Source organism: Mustela nivalis (genome assembly GCF_964662115.1).
Source record: "Mustela nivalis genome assembly, chromosome: 11".
NCBI classification, from domain to species: Eukaryota; Metazoa; Chordata; class Mammalia; order Carnivora; family Mustelidae; genus Mustela; species Mustela nivalis.
In genome coordinates, this window is record NC_139030.1 from 65,638,929 (window position 1) to 65,652,103 (window position 13,175).

The 13,175-nt window shown below is 39.7% G+C and overlaps 1 protein-coding gene and 1 long non-coding RNA gene across 3 annotated transcripts in view; one reads left to right on the forward strand and one right to left on the reverse strand.

The window, feature by feature from the left end:
• LOC309843934 overlaps nt 1-13,175 on the reverse strand; it is a 1,014,078-nt gene that overhangs the window by 982,189 nt on the left and 18,714 nt on the right. The gene's annotated exons all lie outside the window — the stretch shown is intronic.
• Nucleotides 1-13,175, forward strand: part of LOC309843930 (uncharacterized protein) — a 273,507-nt gene that overhangs the window by 52,306 nt on the left and 208,026 nt on the right. For both annotated transcript variants that reach the window (XM_082689953.1, XM_082689954.1), the window contains one exon: nt 11,856-11,926. The gene's annotated coding sequence lies outside the window, so the exon portion shown is untranslated. The remainder of the gene's footprint in view (nt 1-11,855; nt 11,927-13,175) is intronic.

Sequence of the window (13,175 nt, forward strand, 5' to 3'; positions counted from 1 at the left end):
AGGCCAGTTATGTTTAGCAAGGGCTAACAAATGGGCCATTGTCATGTTTAGTAGAGTCATACCACCCTTACCCATGGGCTGGGTGGATAAAGATCACAAAGGAGCCCCTAAGGAATATGATGATGATGCTAAAAAGATCTTAAACGTGCTATTCCCCACATAAGCACCAATTGAGGTTGTAATATGGAATTTATCAGGACTCTGCTAATTACAGATCCTTTCTACCCTGTGCTGGAGTGACATAATGTACCTCGTTTAATATTGTCTTTAACGTGCTGTGAGCCCAGTGATTACTCCCGTCCATAAATACTCTCAATGTGACCCCTAGGTGGGTAGTGGACATGTGCTTTTTGATTCAGGTATTGGCTCTTTCATGAAGACTCTGGATGAACTTATTCAGGGTGAACAGAATTTAGTTGTTAGGAGGACAGGTCTGGGATGGTTAGGCCAAAGTAGCTGCTTTCATTTATGTTTTCCCATATTTAATGTTCCACTTAACAGATGCAACTCCTGATAACCCCAGCCCAGGAGTATACATGTACTGTTTTTTCCTATTGCTCTCCCATATATTCCCACAGGCTTTCTTGCGTCTAGACGGTGGTTGTGAGACGGCCCTCATCACTCCTCTTTTATGGGTGTGTGTATGGACACTGGACCCCAGCATCCCTGCCTGCTGTGGCCTTGGCTCGCTGGTGGCTCCATCACTGCTGTATTGGTACTGGTGCATTGACTGGGTATAGGTGCTGAGCCTGGCAGAGAACTTGAGTCCTTAGAACGGCTTCCCTAAACTTCCGTTCCAGAGTGGGGTATCCTTTCATTTTCTTTTTCCTTGTGGGGGTTAAGCTGCTAAAGCCCAGGGTCCAGGCTATATGGAATCCCACAGAAGCCCTGGGCCCTTTCTGTATGATCTTTTATTTTTTGTTCTAAGTAACTGGTAGAACCTAAACAAGTTTGTCTTCATGCTTTCTCCATGTCCTCCTGCATCCGTCCGTTTAGGATCAACTCTCAGATTCCCTAACCAGTGAGTGCAGAGCCAGCAGAGATGCCTGCAGTAGCTTCTCATGAGCTGCTATGAGCTGACACCAGCTCACCACTGTTCATGGGTATCTCACACTTTGTCCTGTACTCCTACTTCCAATTAGAAAGGAAGTTAAAATTCAGGGGAGTCAACAGTACAAAGGCATACCTTTCTCAATGCAGTAGAAATGGCCCAGAAAGTTGCACCTGAATAGAATATTTATTAATCATAAGGGAGGTCATTATTTCAGAGAAAACTGTAGTGAAAAGCTTAGTAAAGCAAAGATTTAAAAAAAATAGATATTTTTCAAAATAAATCGTGTCTCCTGATTTATCTGATTTATACACTTGGAGTTTATGTTTCACATTTTCTTTAAAGTAATACATGCCTATAAAACTAAAAAAAACCTTAGCGATTTATGGGGGTTGGGGCTTGAGCAGGGAGCTTTCAAGAGTCTTTCATTTTTTCAGTTGTCTCCTTCCCTTTAGATGGAAAGATGACTGGTTTCTTTGGCAGGTTTTGACAGGCGCCTAGGAGTCACCTGCAAGGACATGTTGTTTTCTGTGGGAGAATCTGCACTTCTGTTTCGTTATGCACATCCTCTGTTCCTTTGAACAGAGGCATAAGAAAGTAGGAAAGCTGGATTTGGGTGCTGGTTTTACTCTAGATTGGCTGCATGATTTGAACAAATCAGGTGACCTCTCTGAGTCTCCTTTTTAGAATCAGTAAAGTAAGAAGAGTGCCTAAAGACTGCTAGATTTGGATCTGGTGGTGCAGTAAAAAACAAAAACAAAAACAAATGAGTGTCCATCTTTGAAACCACCATCAAATCATGATTCACATTCAAATGCTAACTGCTAAGGACTCATGTGCATTTATGAGAGCAAAAAAACCGGCACAGAACTTTTGGGAAACTTACATATTTAACAGAGCTAAACGACTCATGCCTGGTAGTGGCAAACTGCATTCTTGAGTAATGGTGGAATATATTTTCTCAGGTGATAGCTTAAATTCAGTTCAACTGGGACTTAATTAAGGAGTGCTGGCTGTAGTCATGAGCAGTTCTGTGGAATAAAATCACTGAAGAAATAGAAATTCTCCAGAAAGCAATGCTAGTCTTTGGTATTGGAGGAATAATCTGGTTTAGTTAGTTTGGGTTCTTAAATTTGAAGGAAATTCAAGGCTCTTTTGAATGGACCAGGGGTGAATCCCAGTGGTGTCGGCCTTTTGGAAAGAGCCAGGGAAGTTGATTTTGTGTCTGGGCTGTTGGGCAAGTTCCCGAAACCAATTTTCTGCTGGAAACAATGTGTATCCTTCTGGCTACAAGCTGCTTGAGCAATGAGCTGTCACATTTCAATGCAGAAACCTTTTGTTTGGCAACGAGATAATTTTAGTTCTTATTCTATCAGGAATCTATTTAGAAATTGAGCATAAATGCATTTGGAGTATACCAGCTTCTTCACAGGGGACTTAAGGTCCAGAGCAAATCATTGTGTGTGTGTGTGTGTGTGTGTGTGTGTTTCTTTCTCATCTGCCCCTCCTTCTCTATGCCATGTTTTGATACAGGATAAAGAACACCAAGGGCAACCTTGAAAGGTGGTTCCCAAAGCACAGTATGTGCCAAGCGCCGGGAAGCACATCCATCCATTCCTCGCTTTACTGATGGAGGTCAGAGAATGATTTAGAAGCTGAATCTTTGTGTATCCTTGCTGAGGTTTTGTTGGCATCTACTGGCTTTTGCATTAGATAAGCTTTATCAGCCTTCTCAGCTTTAAACATCTAAGATGCTAAGACAAAACTGAAGTACTGTAAGAGATCTGCTTGGGTTGAAATTGCTCAGAGGTCTACAAAGACAGACTTTCCAATCCTCTTTATTTTTATCTTTGGTTTTTATAGTATAAAATATTGCCCGTTTGTTCTTACATGCGACTAGAATAGCATTCAAGCACATTTTCCAGTATCATTTTGTGATACTCTATTGCTTATGCAAGGAAAAACAGGCACAACAAAATTACATTGCTTTTAAGGTGGCTTCCATGTGTAGAGCATAGAGCTTCATGTAGACTGTAATCTGAACAGAACCATGGTGTCTTCCTTTCCAAGAAATTCCTGTTCATTTACCTTTATTTATGTATTAATAGAGACCAAACTGCAGCTTTCCTTTACATTTCCTTATATTTTTCTCTGTTCACCTAACTTTTCAACAATGCTTTTGAATTCAACAGAGCGTGTAATTATTACACCATATAGAAACAGTTGGGGGAAACAAATGGCATAGTGAAAAAGGTGTAATTTTTGGTGGTAAGTCATCCAGAAAAACGTGCAAAGAATGTTCAATTTATTTTAAATATCTTAATACCATTGCCTTTTTTTCTTTCAATTGTGCACATTAAATTCTTTGTGTGATACATGAAAAATTATTAAACACAAGCTTATATAAAAATGCCATAGAAGTTGCTATAAAAATTAAAATGTTCCAATTTAAATGACAATAGGAAACCAGCAGGGTTTTAGGCATTTATTTTCTTGGCTCAGTTATGTGACTATAACTAGAGCCCAGACATTTTCGTTTGTCAGCAGCTCAAATAACTTCTTATGTTCTTCAATCTTAGAAAGATAAAAAGGTGAGATTCTGGCCTTATGAAGCTCCATCATGAAGTAAGAAGAGAGAGAGGGAGTGCGTGTATGTGTGTGTGTGTGTGCAGGTCCATATGTTTGTGTGGTGGTTAAGTGGAAGCGTGCTGACACTTTGATATTAATTTTATCAGAAAGACCGATGTCCAGAATATAGCACTGTAGCAATGTGAAAATAATGCACTCACAGTCATGTTATCGCATGTATTTTTGTGTATATGTATATGTATACCTTGTAAATTTTTAAATAGCATGCTGACATTTGGGAGTTAAGACTTTCAAAATAAGCAGATGTATCATAAATGGGGAAACATTATTTTGAAATGTCTACTTCATTTTTTAGTCTATTTGGCTTTTATTAAATCCCAGTGCTCAGCTATGGATTTCTCCCATGTTTTAGCTCAGGTGCTCCCAACACTGGATACCGTAGAATCATCTGGGGAACTTGAAAAAAAAATTCCAACGCCAAGACTCCATCTCTGGTGATTCTCATGTAATTGGTCTGGGAGTGGAGTTGGGCGCTGCTAATGTTTAAAAACTCCCTTGAGGTGTCTAATGTGCAGTCAGGGTTGACAGCTACTGCGTTAGCCGTGTGTTGACAAACAGTCATGGGCAATATCTAACATTCACCACATGGTGATCTTGAGTTCCCAGGGATCTTTCCTGCCATGGTGACTGTGGAGACCTAGAAAAGCTGGGGTCTGCAAAAGGGTGCCATCTCTAGTTTCAGGCAAAAAGAACGAGGAAGGCAATGCAATGGAAATGACTCAGGAAGAATTAGGCATTCGGTGACGAACACAAGGTTATAAGCCAAGGTGGAGTCGGGCCTTGAGGCAGATCCTCTGGAGTGAGAGGGTTGAATGTGAGTCTTTGGAGTCAAACTGCCGCCATGGCTGTGTTGGCTCCTATGTTAACCGGCTGGTTGAATGATGATGGGGGTGTCATTTATTTGTCAGTCTGGTAACGACTTTGGAACTCCTTACTTTTGAGCCAGTTGTCTTTTTTTTTAAGATTTTATTTATTTATTTGACAGACAGAGATCACAAGTAGGCAGAGAGGCAGGCAGAGAGAGAGGGAGGGAAGCAGGCTCCCTGCTGAGCAGAGAGCCTGATGCGGGGCTCAATCCCAGGACCCTGAGATCATGACCTGAGCCGAAGGCAGAGGCTTAACCCACTGAGCCACCCAGGCGCCCTGAACCAGTTATCTTTGGGGAAGAAAAATATAGCACCACTCTCAGTCTTAATGTGGCGGGTCTTAGTTGTTTAATCTCTTTAGGCCCAAGTTTTTATCCCTATAAAACGGAGATAATTATTATGTCTACTATATAAGTTGTTGGTTGAGAGGATTAAATGATGTAATAAGTGTAAAATCTCTTGTGACAGTACCTCACACATAGTATCTCCTTAATACTCTTGTTATTTTTATTATTACTACTTTTGTTATTTGCGCACTCTATTCTCTTTCTGTTTTATTATGCCATTTACTGAGATTTGATATATAAATCTCAATTTTTTTCTCATGACCTGGAATCTTTTGCTCCTAGGAGAGGACACTAAATCATTCTTTTCCTTAACACTTAATCTGAATGATGGTTAGTTTTTTGTTTTCCTTAATAACAATTCCTTGGATGGCTTCAGTTGCCTTTTCTCTTAAGTCAACTACAGATGTAGAAAATATGTTTTTTATTGCTTCCTTTTCCTTATGTTTTGGAAATAAAAGAGGTTAGATGTAAATAGAATTACTATATATTTATATAAGTGCTTTGAAAATATAACCATTGCTTTAATAATATTAACTATTTTATGCTGCTTACTATATGCCAGGTATAATTTAAAGTGTTTTACATAAAATATTTTGAAGACTTTTTATTATGGGAAATTCTAAACACAAACAGGAGTACTTGTGGATGGAGAGTGTATGAATCTCCTCATACATATGTTTCATTTTTAGCTATTATTCCCTCATAGCCAGTTTTGTTTTGTCTACAGCCCTTCAACCCTACTGTCTTTTTATTTTTTTTTAAAGATTTATTTATTTATGTATTTGACAGAGAGAGAGATCACAAGTAGGCGGAGAGGCAGGCAGAGAGAGAGGGGGAAGCAGGCTCCCCACTGAGCAGAGAGCCTGACACGGGACTCGATCCCAGGACCCTGAGATCATGACCCGAGCCGAAGGCAGCGGCTTAACCCACTCAGGCGCCCCTCAAAAAGATAAAGACTTTTTAAAAAAGATCTCACAGTACCAATATCACACACAAATGTGATCCTTAAAAAAACTTAGGTGTTCAGAAATTTTAGTATCCCTGTCTTACAAATGAAGAAAGAGGCATAAATACATTAAGTAACTTCCCCAAGGTCACACAGCTAGTGAGTAACAGAGGTGGAAGTTGAAACCTGGTGGTCTGCTTACATGGTCCGCATTTTTAACCACTTTGATGTCCCAGCCTCTCAAATGAAAATAATGAAGTGTACGATAATTATTTCTCAATGCATGTGAGGTTTCAGCGTTCTTAATATCTTAATTAGATGGGTGTCCTATTGGGCATGACGATCCAAGTTTTTTCTCTGCAGTTGCATGGACTTGACTTAGGTTTCAGATAGACTTGGGTTTGAATTCTCGCTCCATCTCTTATTAGCCATGTGACTCTGTGCCCATTATGTATCCTATATAAACTACACTTCTGTTGTCTATTATATAATGGTATAACAATATCTACCTCATGAAGAGGTAGTGAGTTGAAGTATGCAGAATGCTTTGTGCAGTGCCTGGCACATGGATACTTACACACTATTACACAGGTGCATAAATTAGGTATCTTTAGGTAGACAGGTGCATATTTCCAAGTGTTGTTAAGTATTTGAATGCTAACATTCAGAAGTGGTTGTTTTGTTTTGTTGGGGTTGGGGGCAGGCAGACAGAGAGGGGGGGGGGAATCTGAAACAGGTTCCAAGCTCTGGGTGGAGCCTAATACAGGGCCGATCTCACAACCTTGAGATCATGACTGGAGTCAAAATCAAGAGCTGGATGCTTAACTGACTGAGCCACCCAGGCACCCTCCCCTGCTTTTTTAAACCTTTGAACCACGTGGTGTACTTGATTGGATTGGTTCTCCTGACTTGACTGGTTAGGCAGCGGTCCCTTAAATGGTCAAGGAGTGCCTTGATGAAGACTTTGTGCAGCTGATTTAGAAATGCCTCCTCGTTTACCACTGGAAAGCTGTGGCCTTGTTAAAGCAAAATAAATGTTTTAATATATTAGCCCATATAAGCAAAGGAATATAATTTTCAATGAATGATGCCTCTCCCTTTGAGCTACTGTAAAGTCATTTGTCAACATTGATCTCCAGAATACAGTGAACGTTCTCACAGAACATGCATGTACATCTTTTGTTGCTGGCTTTTCCCACAGCAGCCTTCAGCTGGAACCCACACTGTGAACAAAAGGATAGAGTGTGAAGAATGTTAAGACCAGGGGAGTGTAAATATGTGTGTGGGTGGGTGTGGGAGTCCCTGTGTATAACTGCTTTCTATAATTAAATGCCAATTGTTTATTAATTACCTAGTATTTTGGAATTTATGTGCATTCCTATACTTTGCTAGTTTGGATAATCAGGGGTTGATCACACACAGACTTAGTTTAGGGTATTTCTCCTCTGCTCTGTAACATCTGATATTTAGAAACAGTATCCCCTACTAGATCTTTTTTATTTTTCCTGTGTTCATATTAGTGTTTCCTAGGATTTACTTTGAACAATTCAACCTTGTCAAAAAAGAATCATGCTTTCCCAATATTATACTTAATTGTGTGCACTGTTACTTCTAACGCGTGTGATTTATGTACCTTGCACACTTTGTCAACAGTGGCATTCCTTTTCATACTCCCACGAGGTAAGAATAACACCTTATAACCTTGGTCTCTCTCCTCTCTCTTCTTTGTTAGGTAAAAATGAGAGGGTTATTTTGATTTATAAGTAGCAGCTTAGCTTTGCTCTCACCTTCAAGATATCCTTGCACAGCGAAGAAAACAAATATATTTTGCTCTATAAATGTTATATTAGAGAATTTTCTTCACATGTCCTTGAACTTTCCGCCCCTTGCTTTGGAACCCCTCCCTCACCGTGGAAAGGGAGAAGTGTAGAGGATGTGGATTCTAGAAAATTCTCTGTTGAAGCCAGGTTTCTTGCCTCCAGCAGTGTGTATCTGGGGGACTGTTGCTTGCCTTTCTTATAGTTGTGACAAGGTAATAATTCATGCTCCCAGATCAAACACTTGACAGGGCTTGGATGTCAGGTCAACCTTTTAGACTTTTGTATTGACAGTTTCTAAATGAAATAAAGTCTGCAAATTATATTCACTCCTGGAAACTTGATCCTGGGCATAAAATTAGAAAATTGGGAATGGTTTGTACTTGGATGAGGTTGGTTTTGCATTCAGCTGATGTTTCATTTTATTTTTCTTTCTTTCTATTTGTCTATCTATCCATCCCTATCTTTTTATAGTCACTTTTTTGAAGGTGATACTTTTTATACAAAAATGCATCAATTTTAGGTAGAATTCATTGAGGAATATATACATTGAGATAAGCACCACCCTAACTAATTTATAGAGCATTTCTGTTATGCCTGATTTTTCCTTATGCCCCTTTCAAGGTGATAAGAGCACCTTCAGAGGCTGTCATTCTTAAATGCAGACACATCATCAAACCCCAGTTGTAACTGTATGGCTAAGACTAGCTTTACCTTAACAAAAGCAACATTCACTATAATTACTTTATTGTAAGTAGAAACATGCAGACACTGAAGGAGTTGCTGCTCTTGACTGGCAGGCAGCTGGGAGGAGGAGGGGAGGAAGGGGGGGGGACGTCAGTGGATGTTGGGCAGCAGCTTCTCTATGGCAGTTAGCTCAGGATGCTGGCCTTGGCTTTCCAGGGACCTGGCTTTCTGTGCTTTAGCAAAAGGGATGAATTACAGCCGACATCTGCAATGAAGGACAACAAGATAACCCAAAGGGAAAAATGTCACATGTAGGAGAGGTCAGAGAGCCTTGCAGAATTGTTAATAAATGCAAGATTGGTAATTGCTATTCAACAAATGCAGGTTCGGTGCAGAGACCAAAATCTGCTAGGGAGTCCAAAGATGTTCAAGGTATGTGTTCCCAGGAGTTATTTTGGGAGAGTATGCAGAGTGTACAGAGTATACTGGTCAAGGTACTGACCCTTTAGTAAAGCAAAAGAATTGTGCCTGGGCAAGGCAAAGGTGGGACTTGATAGTGGTTGTTGTCGTGGGTGGGAGGGGTGAGAATGAAGGCCAGGAAGTGGCGATCCCAATTAAATGGGGTTTATCTTTGATGAGATAGGTCTGAGTTCTTTTCCCACCACATCTCTGTGGGCGTTTGATAGTTTTCAGACAGCTCAATTATAGGATTTTGGTGCCTTTAGTGACTCAATCAGTCATCTAGTAGTAAGGTGCAGGTTGTTTGCGTGCTGTGATGCGCTGATGAAGATGGCAGTGAGCTCTTTCACTACTAAAGAATGGTGGGATTGCAGCAGGGGAAACTCGAAAGCTATTTCCCATTTAAATTGCCTGCACACAATTGGATCACAAAAGAATAGTTGGAAGATAGAACAAGACAGAAGCCTCGGTTTTACCCATATGCCAGGACTTACTTAATTTTGGTTATTCCATTTCAACTTGAGGTATGTGCAGCTTGGTCCAAAGACATCAAACAAGTAAGACTTCTCTGGAGAGTGGATTCAGAGCAGTTAAAATTGGATTATGTAAAGAAGCAGGGAGGATAGTGTAGTGATACTGTGGTAGAATTTCATGTCCAATTTCAGGATAATTTTCCAAAACAAGAGGATTCTAGGGATGCCAGAACATTGTGCAGAGTCTCCAGCAGTGGTGGTCTACTGGTGTTTTCTACCACCCTCACAAGGAAAAAAGCTAGTGGGTGAGTTGATGCTACAGGCTTTCTAAGGATGCCTGAATTTCCCTTTGAGATTGTATGTCATCAGAATACAATCCATTGATTTTTATTTGGCATTCCTCTGACCCTCCTCAGAAAAGGAGTGAGCTATTCCTTTTACAGTGTATCAAAACATCCTTTATCCAGAACACATGTCTGCTTATTACTTTATATATTTTTTTAAAATATTTTATTTATTTATTTGACAGACAGAAATCATATGCAGGCAGAGAGGCAGGCAGAGAGAGAGGGGGAAGCAGGCTCCCTGCTAAGCAGGCAGCCTGATACGGGGCTCGATCCCAGGACCCTGAGATCATGACCTGAACTGAAGGCAGGAGGCTTTAACTGTCTGAGTCACCCAGGCTCCCCTGCTTATTACTTTTTAAATAAGTAAATAATAATTCTTAAATATGTATGCACTTTTTTCATACACATGTGCTTAAATTACAAACTTTTTGTTGTTTTCAGAATAAATTGCAGCAAACCACTGTGTTTGATGGTTATATTCCTCCTATGAACAGGCCTGTTATTTCACTTTTAGTACCTGCTAATTCTCCTAAGACGATCGTCCGCAATTCATTTCCCGGGAGACAGGGTATGAAAAATCCCAATTTGTCAGGATCAGAATATTATACAAGTTGAGAAATTTTAGTTATGTTTTTTTCCAACTAAAATAATTTCAATTAAGCAAAAAACAAAATAAAAAAAATCCAAAACATACAACCTTCCTTTCTAATTCTCCAAATCACATTTTGAATACAATCCCTTCTCTTCGCCTAACCTATGGAAAGACTAGTTTTCTTCTGTTTTCAAACTTTACATGTGGCTGGATAATAAGGACCTTAACTTTCCATTTTACAGCTAAAGACCTTGACCTTTTGGTTCTAATAAAGAGTTATGAATCATGCCCTGCTAAAATGACCTCAGTACCCCCCCTCCCCTCTTACCCCGATAAATTCCCTTGGTGGGTGATAAAACAATGGATTGAAGCAGACACATTTGGTCTCTGTTAAAGCTATTTACAGTGATTTCTCTGCAACAAGCATTATACTTAGGGTAACCAGATGCTCCTCTTTCAGGGTCCATCTTGTAACATATTCTCTCAGTATCCCAGGAAATCCTTGGGGATCAGCAAATTATCTTCTCACTGCAGGTCCTGTTATATAATTTAGCTCCATCCAGGAGAAGCTGTGAATATAGGGAGGGGGAAAAAACACAATGGAAAAGCCACCTTTAATTAAAAAAAAAAAAAATAACCAAATACCATTTGCTTTCACTTTGTCCATTTGTTTAGCTTCCTACAGGGAGGGACTTTAGAGGTGGGCTGGCAACTGTCTGGAGGACATTAGTGCTTTTCACTCTTTGCTGTTTTGTTTCTAAAGGAGTACAAACTGCGTGAGCCATCTAGAGGGTTAGGAAGCAGCCTCAAGTTCTCTTAGAGTTATTCTGAGGTCCAGTATTCTCAGTTTTCTGATAAACGCATTATGCACTTTTCTTTTGATGATGCTATAGCAATTAAAAAATCCTTAAAATCAACTTGCATGCTACCCTAGTCTTCTCTCAGAGCATTGGGCTTTAATGCTTCTAGGGCTACGTGTTTGAAGACGTTTCTGAAGACCAGTGTATTTATTTACATTGTGGAAGATTCGAATGATCTGTTATAGAGTATAGTTTTTCAGTTGGATAGTTGGTATTCTGTTACATCTTGAGAGCTTCGGTACCCTCCATTTTTGTCCCTGTTCCCAAGGACTATTGCCTTTTTTTTTTTTTTTTTTAAGACCAATAGTAAGAATAATAGCACTAAGAATAGTAAGAATAATAGCACTAAGAATACTGTTAAAACTGCATTCTGCTTGGGGCGCCTGGGTGGCTCAGTGCGTTAAAGCCTCTGCTTTTGGCTCAGGTCGTTATCTCAGGGTCCTGGAATTGAGCCCTGTGTTGGGCTCTCTGCTCGGCCTGGAGCCTGCTTCTTCCCCTCTCCCTGCCTGCCTCTCTGCCTATTTGTGATCTCTGTCAAATAAATAAACAAGATCTTTAAAAACAAAACTAAACAAAACTGCAGTCTGCTTTACTTCTTAGAACAGTTGAGTGCTTCTGTGTAAGCTCCCAGGAACGTGGAGAAATTCATCTTGATTCCTCCAGGTGAGTTGCTTAGGAGCCCAGAGAGGGCAGAAAGTGTATGGTAGCCCAGAGCTTTCTCCACTTTAGCCTCACTACACACCGTTGCTTCTGTTCTACAGGCGAATTGCATGGTTGCCAGCTATAGAAAACAGTATCCCCAGAACAGAACATCCAATTTTGTGGAGGCAAGGTACTTTTTTCCTTCTGTTTCAAGAATATAGTTTCCTTTTAGCAGTGATAGGAAAATGAGTACTGAGAATTATATGGCAACTTTCTTCTCACCACCTGTGAGAAGTCTAGTCTGTGGGAACAGATTTGAAAGAGAACAACTGTCTTGTTTCTGTTTCTTCAGGGGAGACATTAGTGTTGGAAATCAGATGATGCTGTACCCTAAAGCCATTTGGTATCTGTAGCAAAATGCCTGGTGAAAAGTAGGCATTTAAGTATTTGCTGAATTAAAATTTCTGTATTAAAAATATCTATGAACTGGTAGAAGAAAAATAGTGTTTAAAATATTAGGTTCTAATCATGGCTCTTGTAGGAAGGAGATGACATAATTAATGTCGATGCATGCACATACATTTGGAATGTTTATATACAGGCTATGGAGATTTCACATTTAATCCTTTTATGATTGGATGAAATTCCCTTGTTTTATATTTTGACCTTTGACTATTTCCTTTGTTGACTTTGGAACTCACTCTCAGGATCTAAGTTTCCTATATGTAAACATGCCATATTTGAAAATTATTTTGGAAACCTTGATATAATCTTTCAGAATTCAATTTTCTCAACTGAAATCTGCTTTTGGCCAAAAAAAAAAAAAAAAAAAAAAAAAAAAAAAGGAGATTGTCTGTGTACAGTTGAGGCATAATTCGAACAAGGTTGTTCTATCATTGTAATTAAATTTAGAGAAATAGAGAACAGCCCAAACCTCTAATATGATAGAAAAGTAACTACCAAGTTTGGTGAGATGTTACACTCAGAAAACTAAATTCAGTTTGGTTCAATTTTATTTAATTCAACTTTTGATTCAACGTTTTGCTGAGTGATAGAAATACAGAGTTGACTTATGTGCAGTGTGTACCCTTCAGTAGCTCACAGACTGGTGGGAGGGTCATTGATTCCACTAGAATCTGTCCTCCACGAGAGCAGAACTTGGTTCTATTTATCTCTGTATCCCTACTGCCTAGCTTTTGGCACAGAGTTTGTGTTTCAGTCGGCTCAGGCTGCTGTAACAAAATAGCATAAACTGGGTCACTTAAATAACAGAAATTGATTTCTCACAGTTCTAGAGGGCTGGGAAGTCCAAGATCAAGGTGCCGGCAGATTTGGTGTCTGGTGAGGGCTCGCTTCCTGGCTTCCCTTCTTGCTGTGAGCTCACATGGTTTTTCTTTGGTGCGTGCTCATTAAGAGCGAGCCAGCTCTTATGGGGACTC